Source organism: Manduca sexta, chromosome 20 (genome assembly GCF_014839805.1).
Source record: "Manduca sexta isolate Smith_Timp_Sample1 chromosome 20, JHU_Msex_v1.0, whole genome shotgun sequence".
Classification (NCBI taxonomy): Eukaryota; Metazoa; Arthropoda; class Insecta; order Lepidoptera; family Sphingidae; genus Manduca; species Manduca sexta.
Genome location: NC_051134.1, coordinates 10,603,330 through 10,619,969, shown reverse-complemented (window position 1 = coordinate 10,619,969; position 16,640 = coordinate 10,603,330). Strand labels below are relative to the sequence as shown.

The following is a 16,640-nucleotide window of genomic DNA, read 5'->3' as shown; positions in this document are numbered from 1 at the left end:
TCAGTATAACCTACTTTTACCAGATTTCTGGTGTAAACACTATCAGAAATAGAACAACACTCATTGATAAATCAGCAGTCATTGATCAGCAACTCTTTGTCAGTTACTTATTCACGGGGTCCCACAGGCGCGTCAATCACTTTCGTCAAGCTATCAGTCAAGTCCGCAAGCAACTATTTGACGTTTCAGATTTATCCTGTTTCCTTGAACAAACGGAGTTTGACTGCGCTGCTCCCGAAGCTTGAAGTTGTAAATAGAAGATACAAAGTTATAGAATAACGTAAGGATTACATACCCTTTGATTAGGTAGTACATTTTTTAAGTGAATTGAAATGTTCACAGACGAAACGTGCAGAAAATAAAACTTTCTAAGAACTAGAATAATTTTTGGAATATAGGTGCTTTGTGATAGAAGTCAAGAGTTTATTTGTTAACTAATGATGCCGATCTTTTATAGAATAATGTTTATTTTAGGCTTAAACTGATTACAAGGGTTATTAAATATAAATGATAAAAAAAAACACTATTTAGTTCATATAGCGTACGCAATGTGTTACAAATTAGACTAAGAACCAAATGAAAACTAGATGTTTTTATAACTTCTGTCTCCTTGCAAATTGCTCGACATCCTTGCACGAATGTTCAGGCCGAGGCCAAGGACGCGTCCAACTGGAGGCCGCGTCCCATTGCAGCGCAGTCAGCTTGCTGACCTTCGTACACTTACTGTGATCCTCTGACCTTTTTACACAGATTTTTAACTCTGACTAATAAATGTAAAAGCTAAATATGCCTCATTACTTTTTAGTAAGTATTTTTAGGATAAGATAATATAAAAAGTATATTATAAATTTAGTATATAAATTTAGGGTAGGACGTAAAAACTAGAATTACAAAATTTTGTATATAAATTTAGGATAAGATGTAAAAAGTAACATATTTTAAAGCCTTTAGAATTACACTGGGTGATACTGGGAAAGTAGAGAACGAGTAGTTACGGCAAATATTTTACTATTGACCAAGTACAACACAAAAACCTTGGCAACCTTGAAATAAAAACCTTCAGTTGGCAACCCTGAAACCATACTCCTAAAGAGTAGGACAGACCTTAAACAGTAGTAACGTATGAGTAACAACTAAACAGATCTTAACCATAGTCTTACTCTTTAGGAGATATTCCTACTGTTTAAGATCTGTTTAGTTGTTACGCATACGTCACTAATCGGTGATATACTTTTTAGTCCAAGAGTTGGTTCTCAACTGTGTAACAAGAAATTGCATAAGAATTTAAGCCTATAATCCCGAGTCGGGACTGTCGGGAACAATAGCCTTAAGTTAGCACGCGGCTTAGTTACTAAGCAGACGAGTATTAAATTGATTCTTCCTAGTAAGTAATAAGACTTTGTTTACAATACGAGATAAACTTTAACATGATGAATCGCCTGTACAGTTTTGACAGCGATGTTAAGGCCATGGACACGCGCGTACAAAAGTGCTCGTTTTTTTTATTAAAGACGTAATACTATCGTAAGCAAATAAAAGATGACATTATAATTTAGCTTTAGCATTATAATTCAGCCAATTCATGCAAACAGGATTCGTACAACGAACGTTCTACACTCCCAGTGTCTAAATTGTCATTTACATTGAACCTCGTAATCAGACATATTATGGACTGTGCCAATTTTAACTTTTAATAAAGGTATGAAAAGATGGAGCCCACATAGTCAAACAGACAAACGTCGCAGTTTTAATAACATAATTAAATAGGATGCAATTTAGAACGTCGCTAAACCTGAGAATAATAGTTACTAATAATGCCATCCTTATTATTTTCATACAAAGATAACCGCCAAGAAAATCTCAGAACTCAATTCAAAGTTCATAATACCAGCTATACACTAACTATCTGACGTAATAATAATTGAAACAGCTCATCACAAAATTTATTTCTTACGAACAGGATTTTGTTAAATTGCGTCTAATTGCAAATTCGGTATAAGGAAATGCCAAATTGTCGATTTGTCGGTCTTAATCAGCAAAAGACAAATGGACGGAAATTAAAAATGGTATTTGGTTTATACCGTCAGTTTTGTTCTCCGAAAAGGTAAACAAGCGTGATTCTATACATGATGTCGAATTTCTATATTAATAAAATAGATTGGGCTGTAATAAAAAAATGCCTATTTTACCTATTCTACTAAAATATTTTTTGTGTAATTAGAATTAACTTGCCACTTTCATTACAAATCCTATCCATAATAAACCATATTTTAACAAAAAAAAAATCATAACCGCATCATAGCTAAACTGTTTTAATTTTAAACTGAAGGAACAATAGTTTGATTCCTTTTCCACAACATAATAAATTTTAGATGTTCGAATTTTAAATTTAAAAGAATACTATTTTTTTACATCTCATCTAATATGGTACCATCAGTACTCGCTGGGCGCGGAGTGTGACGCGTGTCAGTGTCAGTTGCCCACGGGAGTTCGCCACGCGTGACCGCATCTTACTCGGGACTCGCCGGTCCCGCGCACTAGTGAATCGCGCACGAGTTACAAGTGGTAGTGACTGTGATTTTTTTTTAATTTAATTTAATTGGTAAGTTTTATTTCTTGAATATTATAATATTTTAAATATTGAGCATTATATTATATAAAACGGATTTAGTACTTTATTGAACGTTATTTTATATCTATGTTTGCAATTGTAGGATAAACTCTACATTTGTATGAGAGAAGAAACTTGTTTATAGAATTATTTTTTTTTTAATATGTTAATTATACTAAATCCGCATAAAGGATTTTTTCTGGTATCATATAAATAAATTTAAGGACAATAGTTGAAAGATTTTTTCTTCGTAATACTTCAACATTAATTTTCTTTATTCGATTATGAACATATTTAAGTTAAAAAAAAATGTATTTAATATAATAGTAAAAAAACTGGCATATAATATTATTACAATATTTAACAATCGCGCAGCCCCAGTTTCATAGAGACGGGCTATCAGTAATAACGCTCTACGCAGAACTTTCTATGATATATAAACACATAGTTACATATATATATACTTATATCAGATATGCAAAGTTACTGTTATATATTTACATACTTTGCTAGGCATGTAATTGTCGTGGTATTCTACGTTCCTAGTATAGAAATTTGTGAACCTGAAAAAGGGTATTTCTTGTTAGGCGATGGCGCGTATTTGTTTTCTTGGACAATCGTTTTTGCATTAAGTTTTTTTTTTTAATTGAACCTTGGTGTTTGTACCTTTCCTTGTTATATATCCTTAATACAGTGGTTCCCAAAGCTGACTGATCGCGACCCATCCAAAAAACATCCAAATTCTGTACTCACTTATAGGCTGTCACGAAGTCACTTTTAATACTTAATTATACACAAGGAGTGCTGTTTTAGTATTAATTTCAGTTACTTTTCTTGTTAATCAGTTATACATCCTATTTATTAGGGCCCACCCAATATTTTTCTCATAATTTGGCAAATACTGCCTTAACATATTATTAAGGGCTTGTTCCACAACTTCTGAGTAAATGTTATTCGTCATAAATATATAAGTCGATCGAATATAAAAGTCACGCTCTAATCTATACTCCCAAATAAATGGTAATAAAAGGAGTACTATCTACATTGGCTGTTTAATACGATAACTGTCAAACATATGATACTTTTTAAATAAGTCCTTAATAATGATTTCACTTCAACATTACCAAATGAGTAAATAAAATTATCAGATAATTTGAATCCTGAAAGACGAACATAAAAGCTCTGGCATACAATGAATTTATGTACTGGCACGGCAAAGTGACCCCACTACACCTGATGGTAAGTGGAGTGGGGTCCAGATATACACAGACTGATCCCAGAATGCGACACACTTACGTGGGTCACTATGACGGGTTTTAATTCTTGTGTACGGTGGTCACCGTCACTAACGAATTACAAATAGCAATGGCCGAGTCGTTTTATTAAACCTCATATATTTTTTATGTATGCTATACCGCAAACACTTCAGTAATCCCCTAACAAATGAGTGTTTTTAATCCCAATTTAACTAATTACTGATTAGGCACTTACCTTCTACTGTCGAATCTAGGAGAGAAAGAGAAAGCAAGCTCGTGATTAGAATAATCAGCGAAGACGTATTGGTGAGACGTGACGAAGGATACAGGTTAAAAGTTGAAGTTTCGAGAGTGGTAGAGGCAATCTGACATTAGCTTGGGATAACATCAGATAAAAAAAAGAATTAGGAATGCATTTTGTGTTAAAACAAATTAATATAGAAAAAGACGAGCTAGCCTCTTGAGTTATAGTAAGGAAAACAATTGAAAATAAACTGAAACAGAACCTAATATTTGAATTACGAAACTCCATAAATTCTTATATTTCCCAGTAACTATACTGACTGCTCCTTCAATTCGGCCAACAGTGCTAGCATAACGTTGCTTGGCGTCAAGAATAAACATTACAATGGTACCCTACCTACGTAGACAAACTCTCACAAGACATACCATTCGATTATAAAATTGCACTTTTGATATAAGTTTACTGGCAACTCATTCAACACACGCTGACGAAAATAAGATAATTTTAATATACCTTTACTGAATGAACGTGTTTATTCAGTATTCCGTAGTAACAGTACAATTGCGTAGACAAATGTCGTCGGGCACCGGATTTAATTATAAACACCAACACGCGCTTCCGACGGCTCGGTAAATTGTTACTTACTACGCACTATGACGGGATTTGCACACCAGTGTCAACGAGAATATTCTGCATATATTTTACACTCGCATATATACTTTTTTATGCTTTGAATGACAGACGAGCTGGTTCGTCTGATGGTAAGCGATACGACCGCCCATAAACAGTAGACACCATCCAACAAATTACAAAGTATTGTTTGGTAGTCCGCTGTGCTTGCCATCCTGAGACATGAGATGTTAAGTCTTATTATATCCAGTAGTTACATTGGCTACGACCTACCTCGTAATTATTAGACGAAACAAAGACTTTATATCTTCAATATATCAAACAGGAGTCATATTTACTTAGATCTATAATGTAATTAACTTAAGGCCATACCTTGAGCAAAACAGCACGCTAACCATATTTTTAGAAGCTATGTATTCCATTTTTTTTATATACATAGCAACAGTAAAAAACATCACATTCCTGCAATTACTTATCCTTTAATTAGTTGTTTATTTTTTTGTATAATTTGGATATTGTTTCGTTTATTTTATAATGAAAATGGCACTAATATATTGATTACTCTCATCTCTTCTTAAAGTGTGTATAATTTTGATTTACAACCAACACTGTTAGATAAATATATTAATAAGGAATATTTAGGATCTACAATTTTTTTTAAAATAAAATATCTTTTTTTTTTAAAAAACATATTTGTAAATTGCGCTTATTTCTGTCCGTAATTCGCGCGGCGTCGTGTATGGAACAAATTGCTCAAGGCCGTTTGCTCGGAGTCTTAAGGCGTTGCCTCAGGAATGGAGGTATATAACTCGATATTAGAGTTAACAAGAGTTGTTTAATAGAGGTGTAATGGTTTTATTGTTAATTTTAAGACCCTGGAAAAACCTCATTGCTTCATGTTAAGTGCTAATACGAATAGTCGATTTTATACGTAGTAGCTATTTCGTATGCACAAATCTGCCTGCTTTTGTGCCAACTTTTATTTGTTTTTGCGGTCAACCAGCAGTTTTCTAGTATAGTGTTTGATGGATATTGTATTGTTCATTTCTAGACTTAACATATCACGTTATAATACTGTGTTATAATGCTTTTCAAAGTTATGAGTTATGTATAAAGTGATTATAAATCATTCCTAGCTCAGATTTGATTGACAAGCACACTAACTACAATGGTAATGACATATAATCCCCTACAAAGCTAATACATTAATTTCCCACTCTGCTCTCGTCAACAACATCCGAACGTGAGACGATGACGCGTCGCGACGTCGTCGAAACCACTGGATATTTGTATTAATTTTGACACAGCCTAAATTAAACTGTCAAGTTTGACATGCCAGAGTTGTGTGCGTGACTGTACGTTAATTTGGAATGTTAGTCATATTATTTATATGTTGTCTTGTAACCATGCTGTTGACAGATTTATCTACAGAGCAATCTTATGGTGTTAGCAAAATGTTGCAGAAATCCATCATGGATTAAAAAGCTTTCTTTTGTAGTCTTTAATTTAAACAAGGTCCTTTAGACACATTTAATGTCTGTTTAAAATATTTTTGATAGATTATTTCTCTATTAATAAAGGGCAATGTAAACAAGTAATGTGACAAAAACAGATATGCGGTGAAGTTGCGATATACTTCAAATTAATTTTATGAAATTGGCAAAGGATTAAAGTTAAACGCATATTTTTGAAATTTTAATTTCCTACGCGACATTGCTGGGCGGTTTTTAAATTTTATTTTTACGGTCCTTCTAAGGGTCAATTATTATCGTAATTGCAGTTTTATTTAAAGGAAATACAGTTAATTTTGTAGTTGCAAAATCGACGGCGTACGGCATGTGACAAGAAAAAATGAATCCATACTGCAAACATATTTTATCAACAGGCATGCGTAGGTTCGACAGGATACAATCATTGCTTCACGGAAAATACACGTGAAATAATAGTCCACTACCTTTCATAATATTATTATAAGAAAGCTATTTAAGGACCAAATAAGCTCTCTTATTTCTTATATTGATTTTCCTTAACGCGACAACGTTGAATGTTCAATATTCAGAAATATATCTATAATAGAATAAAGGATTTTCTAATTAATCCGGAGTTTGGAACTTATGCCTGATATAGCGAAGGCTGGTATCACGTCATGGGACGGAAAATGGTTACAGTAGTTTCGCCTCTGCCTAAACCTTCGGGATAAAAGCGTTGATTTTGACATGTTTACATCCTTACCAAATATGAAGCGTGTTTCTGAGCAATTTAAATCTAAATTTCTTTTGTTACTATCCACTTCATTTACTTTTAGCACAATTATAAATACAAGTCTATAAATAATATTTTATCGTCGTTCGTTGCTAAAATGTCACTTATTTGAATTTCTCATAATGGAGCATTGTACAAAGAAAGCACCCCACTTTATTATTGGAATGTATCTTCGTTATCATTCACTGATAATGGTGACCGATGCTTTGCGTCCGTTAGATGCGGACAGTCCTAACCGACTGGAGAACTCAAACAAAACCGAACCTTATTATGTCAACGTAGAGTCATTATTTGAATGATATGTTAAGAGGACTTATAAGAGCAAAATTAGATTAAGGGTCAAAGAACATTGGCTGATTATGTATACTGTTCGCAAGTACTTAGAACGAGTGCCGTTTTGATGATTGTATGTTAAATTATTTAGCTTATTTGTATAAATATTGTTTTAATATGAATGTTCTAAACTTAGAAACGAAAATGTGCAATCATAAAGTCTAGAACATAAGGGCTAAAATTCTATAAGTAACTATATTTTGAAGGAACAAAAAATACATTACCAACTAAAACAAACTTTATTGGGTAATTCCAAATGAACAACTCAAGCTTAAATGTTAAAGAAATACTTACATATAAGAAGAAAATAATAATATAAAATAATGTTACCATACTTAAACGAGTATTCTGAACAAGTATGAGATATTTTAAACAACCTAGGTAGCCATAGCATGAGATAAGCGTCCCTTATAAACATAGAAAGAATAGAAGTCGATAAAAAATGTTCCTTATACCTATATAATTAAAGAAAAAACTTGGTACCCACTTTTAAGCAGATTGAGCGCACAGAGGAATGTGAGATTTGGCATAATATTTATAAGATTTAAAATCTAATTATTCTAAATACCTTTGCAGTGAGCTCGCGCTAACTGCCGTTTTCAATACCCGATCAATAGCATAAATGGACCAATCACAACAACGTTTTTGTACCTGTTTACAAATGACTTATTTTCATTGGTTTATGCTGAGATTGGGTCGAAGATAAAGATCGGGATCGATGATTACTAACGACCATTAGGATAACAAAAACTTTGCTATTACTTAAAGATTAATCAGTAAAAAATCTTTCACAGATAGCAATAAACTAATCGCTAAGATATATCATTCCCATACATATTTTTGCTTTCTATTAGCGTCAACGATTGCAGAAAGGCGTCTTGACTACGTACGACGCATACTTATATAATTTTACACAGGGTAATGATGTCTTATGTTTACACGAATGTTAAATATTTTAATGGATACACAGGCTGTTAAGAATATTTTAAACTATTTATATATACACACTTTGTACTCATAAACTCGTCTTAAGTTTTAATCAATTTGCCACCGATTACCAAAAATTTAACTTTAAACTTGTATTATCGAGGTGGTTAAGCATTGCTTAAATAGCTGTCAAAATTAGATATCGCCTTTGATTAAAAGTTTAAGAGTAGACTAGTCAAGACGTAACTAGCATGGCTTTGCGAATTTTTTATAAGTAAGACTAATGGTATACAGGCGGACTTCATGCCATGGGCATTCCCTCCCAGTCAACCTTAGGGTGGTGTAGAAAGAGGTTCATAGATGGAAACATCACATCACTTATATTTTCTTTATTTCGTGAGTATTGCGTTGCCATGACGACTGACGTATGTTTATTCACAGACTACAAAAGCGCAAGTTATCAATGTGTTGTACGCGTCAGTAAGATTATCGAACGTTTTTTTTATTATTTACTAGCTTTTGCTCGCGGCTTAGCTCGCGTGAAGGAGTTTTCCAGGATAAAAGTCCCGCTAAAGAAGTATCCGATTTAATTATATTTATAGCTATATTTTAATCATAGTGGCTTCCACATACAAGGTACAAATAATATGCTGACTTTTATTTCGAACTATTTAAGACAAACAATCCTACGGTACATCATCTTTGTCTAACCCCAACGGTTTAGGCAGCGTACGCTAAGATAACAATTATTTTTTCGACTTACTTGATGTGTATCTTTATATTATTAACAAATTACACAAAATCATTATAAATTGTAGCCTATGTGTTATTCTAATGTATATCCAATATTACTGTAAAGTTTCATCCAAATCCGTTCTGTAGTTTTTTCGTGAAAGAGGAACACACATACATACATATATACATCCATCCTCACAAACTTTCGCATTTATAATATTAGTAGGATTTCCTTATTCCTTCTTACCTGTAATATTATAACATAGCTAGACGTGCACTGTGGTTTCACTATTACTGTAATTGCGTCTGAGATGAGTAACATTTTACTTAATAACTAAGTGCATAAGTTTTAAGAATTAATGTGTCACTTTTATGAATAACAGGATAACTGCAATTTTATTTTCTGGTATATAATTATAACATTAACGTTCTTCTATAGTTATTGGTTCTTACCAATAAATTTTATGAAAGATTCATTATAATTGTTTTGTTTATTTATTTGTTAACATATGGAAGGTTTGAAGCTATATAAACCTAAATAGCACTAAGATAGTAGAATGAAAGCCAATAATAAACCTTTACCTATAGAAATATTATAGTAAAAGATCAGCATTTAAATGCTGCTCATAAGAGAATTTGCAATTAGAAAACTGTAGAAATAAAAAATACATAAAAATCAGTTTTATGTTCATTTTGTGTACTTAACTGTTTTCGAATAATTATACATTTTATATCTGCATCTGATGCTGACTGGAGTGGGGTCGAATAGAATGTCAACTGATGAGAGATAATTACTCCTCGACAGTCGACACAATTATGCCGGCCTGTTGGAACCGAATATACACAGGCAGATCCCGGCACGTGGCACACTTACGTGGGCTACTATAGCGGGTTTTAACACCTTGTGAACGGTGGGCGCTATTCAGGCGGATATAAAATATATCCTACCACCAGCAAAAATAATGCATTCAGCATTAAGTTATCTTCAGTTAATTGACGAATACAATTTACTTGAAAATAGTAAAATGGGCCCTCAAATAACCTTTCTTGATCAGAGCCAAAACATTAAAACGGCCAATAATTAGTAACGACAACTTTAACGATACAAATCACTAATTGGAGCAAAAACAAACGCATTAGAACAAAAAACAAAACAAAAATATTTGTCGGAATTCGGTATCTGCGCCCGTGACCTCAGCGCGTTATCGCACTTCGGTTCGTCCTGTTGATACGCTTTTATTCGACCAAATTCTTGATAGATAGGATCAGAGTATATTATCAAAAATGATATTTTGTGTATTGTACTGAAGCTATGCAGAAAGCCTTAGGCGCATAGAGAAGTTCGGAATATCAAAAAAGAATATAAAACATTCGAAGACTTTGCAGCCTTTTTCATTCTACGTGAATCGAAACGTCAACAGCTAGAAAAATAAGAATTTTGTACAATTGCAAATAGGTTTGACTGACTGATTTATCGGACGCCCAACAACAACAAAGTCTTCGATACGCCGGGAGAAATTTAATTTATAAAAAAACACAATAAAATCCTAAAAATAGTTTTATTTCAATGTCTAACATAAACAAAAGAAGATAGAAAGAAGAAGACTACACTACAAAATAACCCATCGGTCTAAACTCGTACGACCCATAATAGAGTATTACCAAAACAGCCCAATAATACCAAAAAGCTTAAGCGTAAATTCCATTAAACACTCTTGCAATGGATTTTAAGCAATATATGCGTGAACTAACTTCACAGTGAAATGAATAGCATCCGTGAAACCATTAGCAACTTATCCAACCTTATAATATAAAAACCGCTGCAAAGTCCGAAAGTTTTATTTCAAAACCATATCCTTAAACACGCTTAGCGACTGCTAACATAATGATCAAACTTACGTATACTTTCCATATATTTATTCAACCATAGACCGACCCTACGACAGTAAACCAAGGCGACAATTTCATCCATTCAAGTTACCAACTACATGTCAATGAAATTTGGGTGTCGTCTTTAGAACCGTGTGCTTACAAAACGTTTATGCCAAACTATCTTGACTTCGGCTAAAACTTGGCTAAAGTTGGCGCAAACTTAGTTTCGTTACCGCTGATCATCACATCAAAGACGCCGTGAACTTCCGTAAATTGTTTGCGCAGATTCACTTAATATTTGGGGATTAGGAAATTTACGGCATTTTATTGTTATCGGATTATCCTACTATTATAAATGCGAAAGTTTGTGAGGATGGATGTATGTTTGTTCCTCTTTCCCGAAAAAACTACTGAACGGATTTGGATGACACTTTACAGTTGTATTGGTTATATATCAGAATAACACACAGGCTAGAATTTATAATGATTTTGTGTAATTTGGTCATAGTATAACGATACTTATCAAGTAAGTCGGAAAAAAAAATATCCCGAAAAACTCCTTCACGCGGGCGATGCCGCGAACAAAAGCTAATTTCGGCAAAGGAACAATGCCAGATAGTAAACACAGGGTGGTCAAAGCGAGTTGATAAATGAAGAGACGATTCGATATTTTGAATTTGTTCAACTACTTTTGCGGCTGACAGTACTTCCTCGTAACTGACACTATAAAAACTGAGAGCAACACAAACACTAAGTAATTATTGTAATCTATTTAATATAACGACTAAATAAATTTCCACGACCTGTTTACGTTTTGCAATAAACGAGATAAAATCTAGTAAAAAAATTCCACATTTTATATATTGCAGTTCGAATAAAACAGTCATGGCAACAAATGGGTTTTTAGATAGTAAACGTAGTAAAACAAAATTTATAGTTTAAATTTGACTAAAAATAAAAATCTATACATATTATAAAACAAAGTTCCCAAAAGCTGTCTGTATGTGATCGATTTTCCCAAAATCTACTGAATGGATTTTTGTACGGTTCTTACTAAAAGATAATGCAATTCTTGAGGAAGGTTTAGGTTCATAGTACATTACGGTATTATGTAGATTGATTGAAATATAACGATTACTGTTGAAGTCTCGTGGTTGTAAAAAATTCGTGGGTCGGGATTTACGGTGGAAAAATTTGTGACTCACTGATTGTTACGCGGGCGAAACCACGGCTACAGCTAGTTTTTTATAATACATGCGAAGCTAAACTGTAAATAGCTTCAGAAAAACCCCATTAATCATGTTAAAACTATGAAAATCACATCTTTAAATTAAAATTCATCATTGTCAATCTTGCAAAAAATGGCTTTTGTTAAATTATCTTGTCAGCTTAAACAAAATCGTTTTATAACTTTTCACATTTATGCTAAGATTAATCGAAAAATCTATTAATGACCATAGACGAGCTCAGTGACTTGTGCTCATGGGCGCCGCCAAAATTACTTTTAGGGAGGTGCATCTGCATTAAACAACTATAAGTAGGAACTACATTACATCATATTTTTTTCATATCAACATACACACAACATCACGCATTTATCCCTGAAGGGGTATGCAGAGGCGCAACCAGGGCACCCACTTTTCGCCAAGTATGTTCCGTCCCATGATGTGATAGGGGGCGAGCCTATCGCCATATCGGGCACAAATTCCAGACTCCGGGCTGATACTGAGCAGAAAAACCCAAATATCACTTGGCCCGAGGCGGGATTCGAACCCAGGACCTCAGAGCACGGTCGCACCGCGCATGCAGTACAACTACGCCACCAAGGCAGTCATTTATACGTTTTTAAAACTTATAAATCTTTCATATTAACATCTCACGATTATTATGCTAAACCATAATAAACCCTTGGTGGTCAATAGTTTCCATTGTCATTCAGATATTTTTATTGTGATTTGTTCCAGCTAGGGGGGTCCACATGCATCCTCTTGGACCTCCCTCACGGCGCCCATGCTTGTACATATAATATACATAATGAGAGGTGACAGAGACTTTCCCGCCCTCACACCCACCACTACAACTCCTGTAAGCCAGGATCAGCAGTGGTACGCATTTTATGACACCGAGCAGGGAAGCTCGGCGAGTCTCAGGGAAAACTAATATGTCATTATCCCGCAACGAAATTAATCAAATAGAAAGATAGGGAGGAGTTGGAAATAATAATGAGAGGTGACAAGAGGTTGACTGCCTCGGTAGCCTAGTTCTAAATGTACGGGTACGACTACCGCACTGAGGGCCTGGGTTTGAATCCCGAGCGAGGCCCAAATTAATTGTGACTGAGTTTTTCCATATTAAAAATTACTCAGCAGCTCGGAGTCAGGAAGTTGACGGTGTGATACTCCCGTTCTTCGAAAAGCTCGTAAAGCCGTTGGTCCTGCGTCTGATCCCTCTCCGGTCATGTCGGATTGCCGTCTCACCGGGCTTTGAGAGTGAAGGAACAGAGAGTGTATTGCGCATTCACTTGTGCACTATAATATTATAGTGCACAAGTGAGTAGCAGATATCTCCTGCGTACCTGGCTGATCTATGCCCAATATTCAGCTAGAAGGGTTTCATTCAATGAGAAGCAACATTATATCAAATGTAGAGCTTTTTTAAACGAAACACCGGTATAATTGTATTAATCTTTTAACTACATTTTTTTATTTATTTCCATCGATTTATCGGCAGAAGAATGAGTAGGAAGTACGTCATGAAGCCTAATGTCTCTACGTAGTTACGAACCGGAGGTATGAAGGAGAATGACCGATGTGCGAGACGCCGAGCGCGTTTTAATGGATGGGGTAATATTTTTATTACGGGTGACTCGTTAAGCAATATGATAAACGTAATAAGTGAACTCATACTTCGTAGTTTAGAAAAAAGATTTATTAAATTATATTTTCAAAATAGTACACGTTAACATAAATATTATAATAGATTTTGTTTTTCTTATTAAGTCTTATAATATAACATTATTGCAAAATTATATTTTTTTTATTAATGTTGTTAATTGTACAAGTCGTATTTTCCGAGAAAACTATATTAGATATTCCCCATAAAAGTTCATTTATTTCACAGTCGACAATGTCTCTATCAGCACCACACGTATTCTCCTAAAATGTTCTCTTATGGCTGGTTTCCTGTGAGACAGTACCGATCGCAGCCAGTAGTATCAATCTTACTAAAATCAAAATTAATATATTTATTCGAAGACGCCACATCCATTCGTATCAACATCCGAGTGGGGCAATGATTAATTTCCCTGTACATAATGGAGCTATGGCGAGCTATAAAAGTTTCAGCAAGGCTCACTTTACTCCGCTACTTTGTATAAAAAGGTAGAATTAGCCAAGTTCGTGTCCCGCTCGATTTAACAATACAAGTTATATTGTACCCTCAAGTTTTACGGTACCAAAGGAATTGAGTTTGTTTTACTTTTATGGAATTGCATTGTAATAACATCAGCCCTGTATTATAGTGTCCCACTGCTGGGCACGGACCTCCTCTACTACTGCGAGGGTTTAGGCCTTAGTTCACCACGCTGGCCTAGTGTGGAATGGTAGACTTCACACACCCTCAAAATTCCTATAGAGAAATTCTCAGGTTTGCAGGTTTCCTCACGATGTTTTCTTTCACAGTTAAAGCAAGCGATAATTCAAAAAGAACACACATAATTACAAAGTCAGAGGTGTGTGCCCTTGGGTTTTTAACCTGTGGATATTTGTCTCGGTAGTTCGTTCCACTCCGAACTAGATTATTTTAATTTTTTTTTATGATCTTTTGTGCCCACCATCATAACAAATATCACACATGTTTGCTATCAAAACAGAAAAACCATTAATGTCTTGCACTTGTTTTACCAATACGTAAATGCAAATGGACGTCTTTTACTATTTTTCACGTATTCTATCGCCATCTTTGCCATTCAAATTAGGGCGGATGCATACAAATGACCTTTACGTTATTGGATTGACATTTAGCTTCAGCAGTGAAAAACGAAAACAGCATAGAATTCATCTACCGTCCATGCGTTTACAACACCAGTATTCCTGTGAATTTAGGAGTTTATTGTAATCATAAAATAAGTTATAATCAATTAAGCCTTCGCTTTTAGTCTTGCTTGGGCTTACCTATTGTTTTTTTATTGCCTTAGTTGGCAAACAAGCGAGCGGTTGGCCCGATATTAATCAGCATTCATCGCTCATGGACTAGCAATGCCAGAGACACATCCAAGCCGTTGCCTATCTGGATTACTATTGAATATGTTGTGAAATGTTGAAAACCTATGTTTGAATTCTGAGCTAATCAATTAAGTCTTTATAAGTGAAATGTGAATGGAATATGTACCCGATATTGCAATGTGCATGTTCTTTAGACTAACAAATAAGATTAGTCCCTGAACTATATTTTTTTGACATGTTTACGGCAAAGTGAGCTCACTTCTTGTGGTAAGTGGAGTGGGATCCAATACCATGTCGACTGACTAGAAATGATTACCTCTCGACAGTCAACAATTATGACGGCATGTTGGAACTGGATATACACAGGCTGATCCCGGAACGCGACACGCTTTCGTGGGCCACTATGGCGGGTTTTAACACGTAATAAGTGGTCCCTATCCGGGCGGATATAAAATATATCCTACCACTAGCAATTCCTTTGGTACTCGGAGTAACTGACGTTCGGTTATGTTTGTATGTATTGTACATTTTACACAAATGTATTATGTAATGCGTAACGTTACCAAAACAAAGTCGTTGTTTGCACATGGTAATTTTTAATCACAGTATCAAAAACATAACCTCAAAAACACAAGCACAAGACTCAAAACACACATCTCAAAGGACGCCACAATCCATTTGTAGATTAAATTTGAACGTTTTATTAAAGTAAATACGTATTTTACGTTAAAAGTGTATCCGTTTCCGTTCGGTAATGGCGGAGTCTTGCGGCTGAAGGACCGCCATGTTAGTTTCGTATTAGGAAAATTAAGGTTTCAATTTACTTGTAGTATACTTTGTTGAGTATTGTTTTTTTATACACATGATTTGATTTGGGGTTTGCGCCTGATGCCAATAGTCTTCCACACTCAACCTGGGACGAGTTTCTTTTCCGCGGCAAAAGATTTCTAGCATGTCAAAGTGACGAATTATTCTGCTTTTATTTTACGAGTCTAGATAGGTACGTAACTGCAGATAATTATAATTATTTTATTGAAATGTGATTAATACCAAATAAGATAATTGTAGAGGTAATGCGTAAACATTTTATTTATTATTATTATTAATACCTCAATGTACAACGCAATAACTAAACGACATGTTTATTTCATTAGCAAAATATCAAATGAGAAAAAAGAAAGCGTGCAAAATGTGTAAACATAAATACCTGATGGAAAATAAACTATCATGTTAGCTTTGCTTCGCTATATTAAATGTTCCAATTATAACATTCTGGAAAAGGATGTCTGTGATGCCTCAATTATTTTTCTTATGAAAACGTGGGCAGACATTTATTTTCATAATTCCAATAAGTGGGCAGAAAAAATTACTCTTAGGGACATTCTAGCGGAATTAATGGTTAGAAATTATTTTGTGTCTTGTTGGAGATAATGATAAAAAATTATAGTCAAAAAAAGAATTATTTTCTTTATAGTTGTTTTATATCTGAGTTAGATGCATAAGTTATCAGCGAGAAAATATTTAAAATGTGTTAAAGATTGAGAAAA

The 16,640-nt window shown here is 34.3% G+C and overlaps 1 protein-coding gene across 1 annotated transcript in view; it reads left to right on the top strand.

Annotated features, from left to right (window-relative positions):
• Window positions 1-2,462: 2,462 nt before the first annotated feature.
• LOC115440685 (tolloid-like protein 1) overlaps window positions 2,463-16,640 on the top strand; it is a 96,712-nt gene continuing 82,534 nt past the window's right edge. The window contains exon 1 of the mRNA XM_030165096.2: window positions 2,463-2,602. The gene's annotated coding sequence lies outside the window, so the exon portion shown is untranslated. The remainder of the gene's footprint in view (window positions 2,603-16,640) is intronic.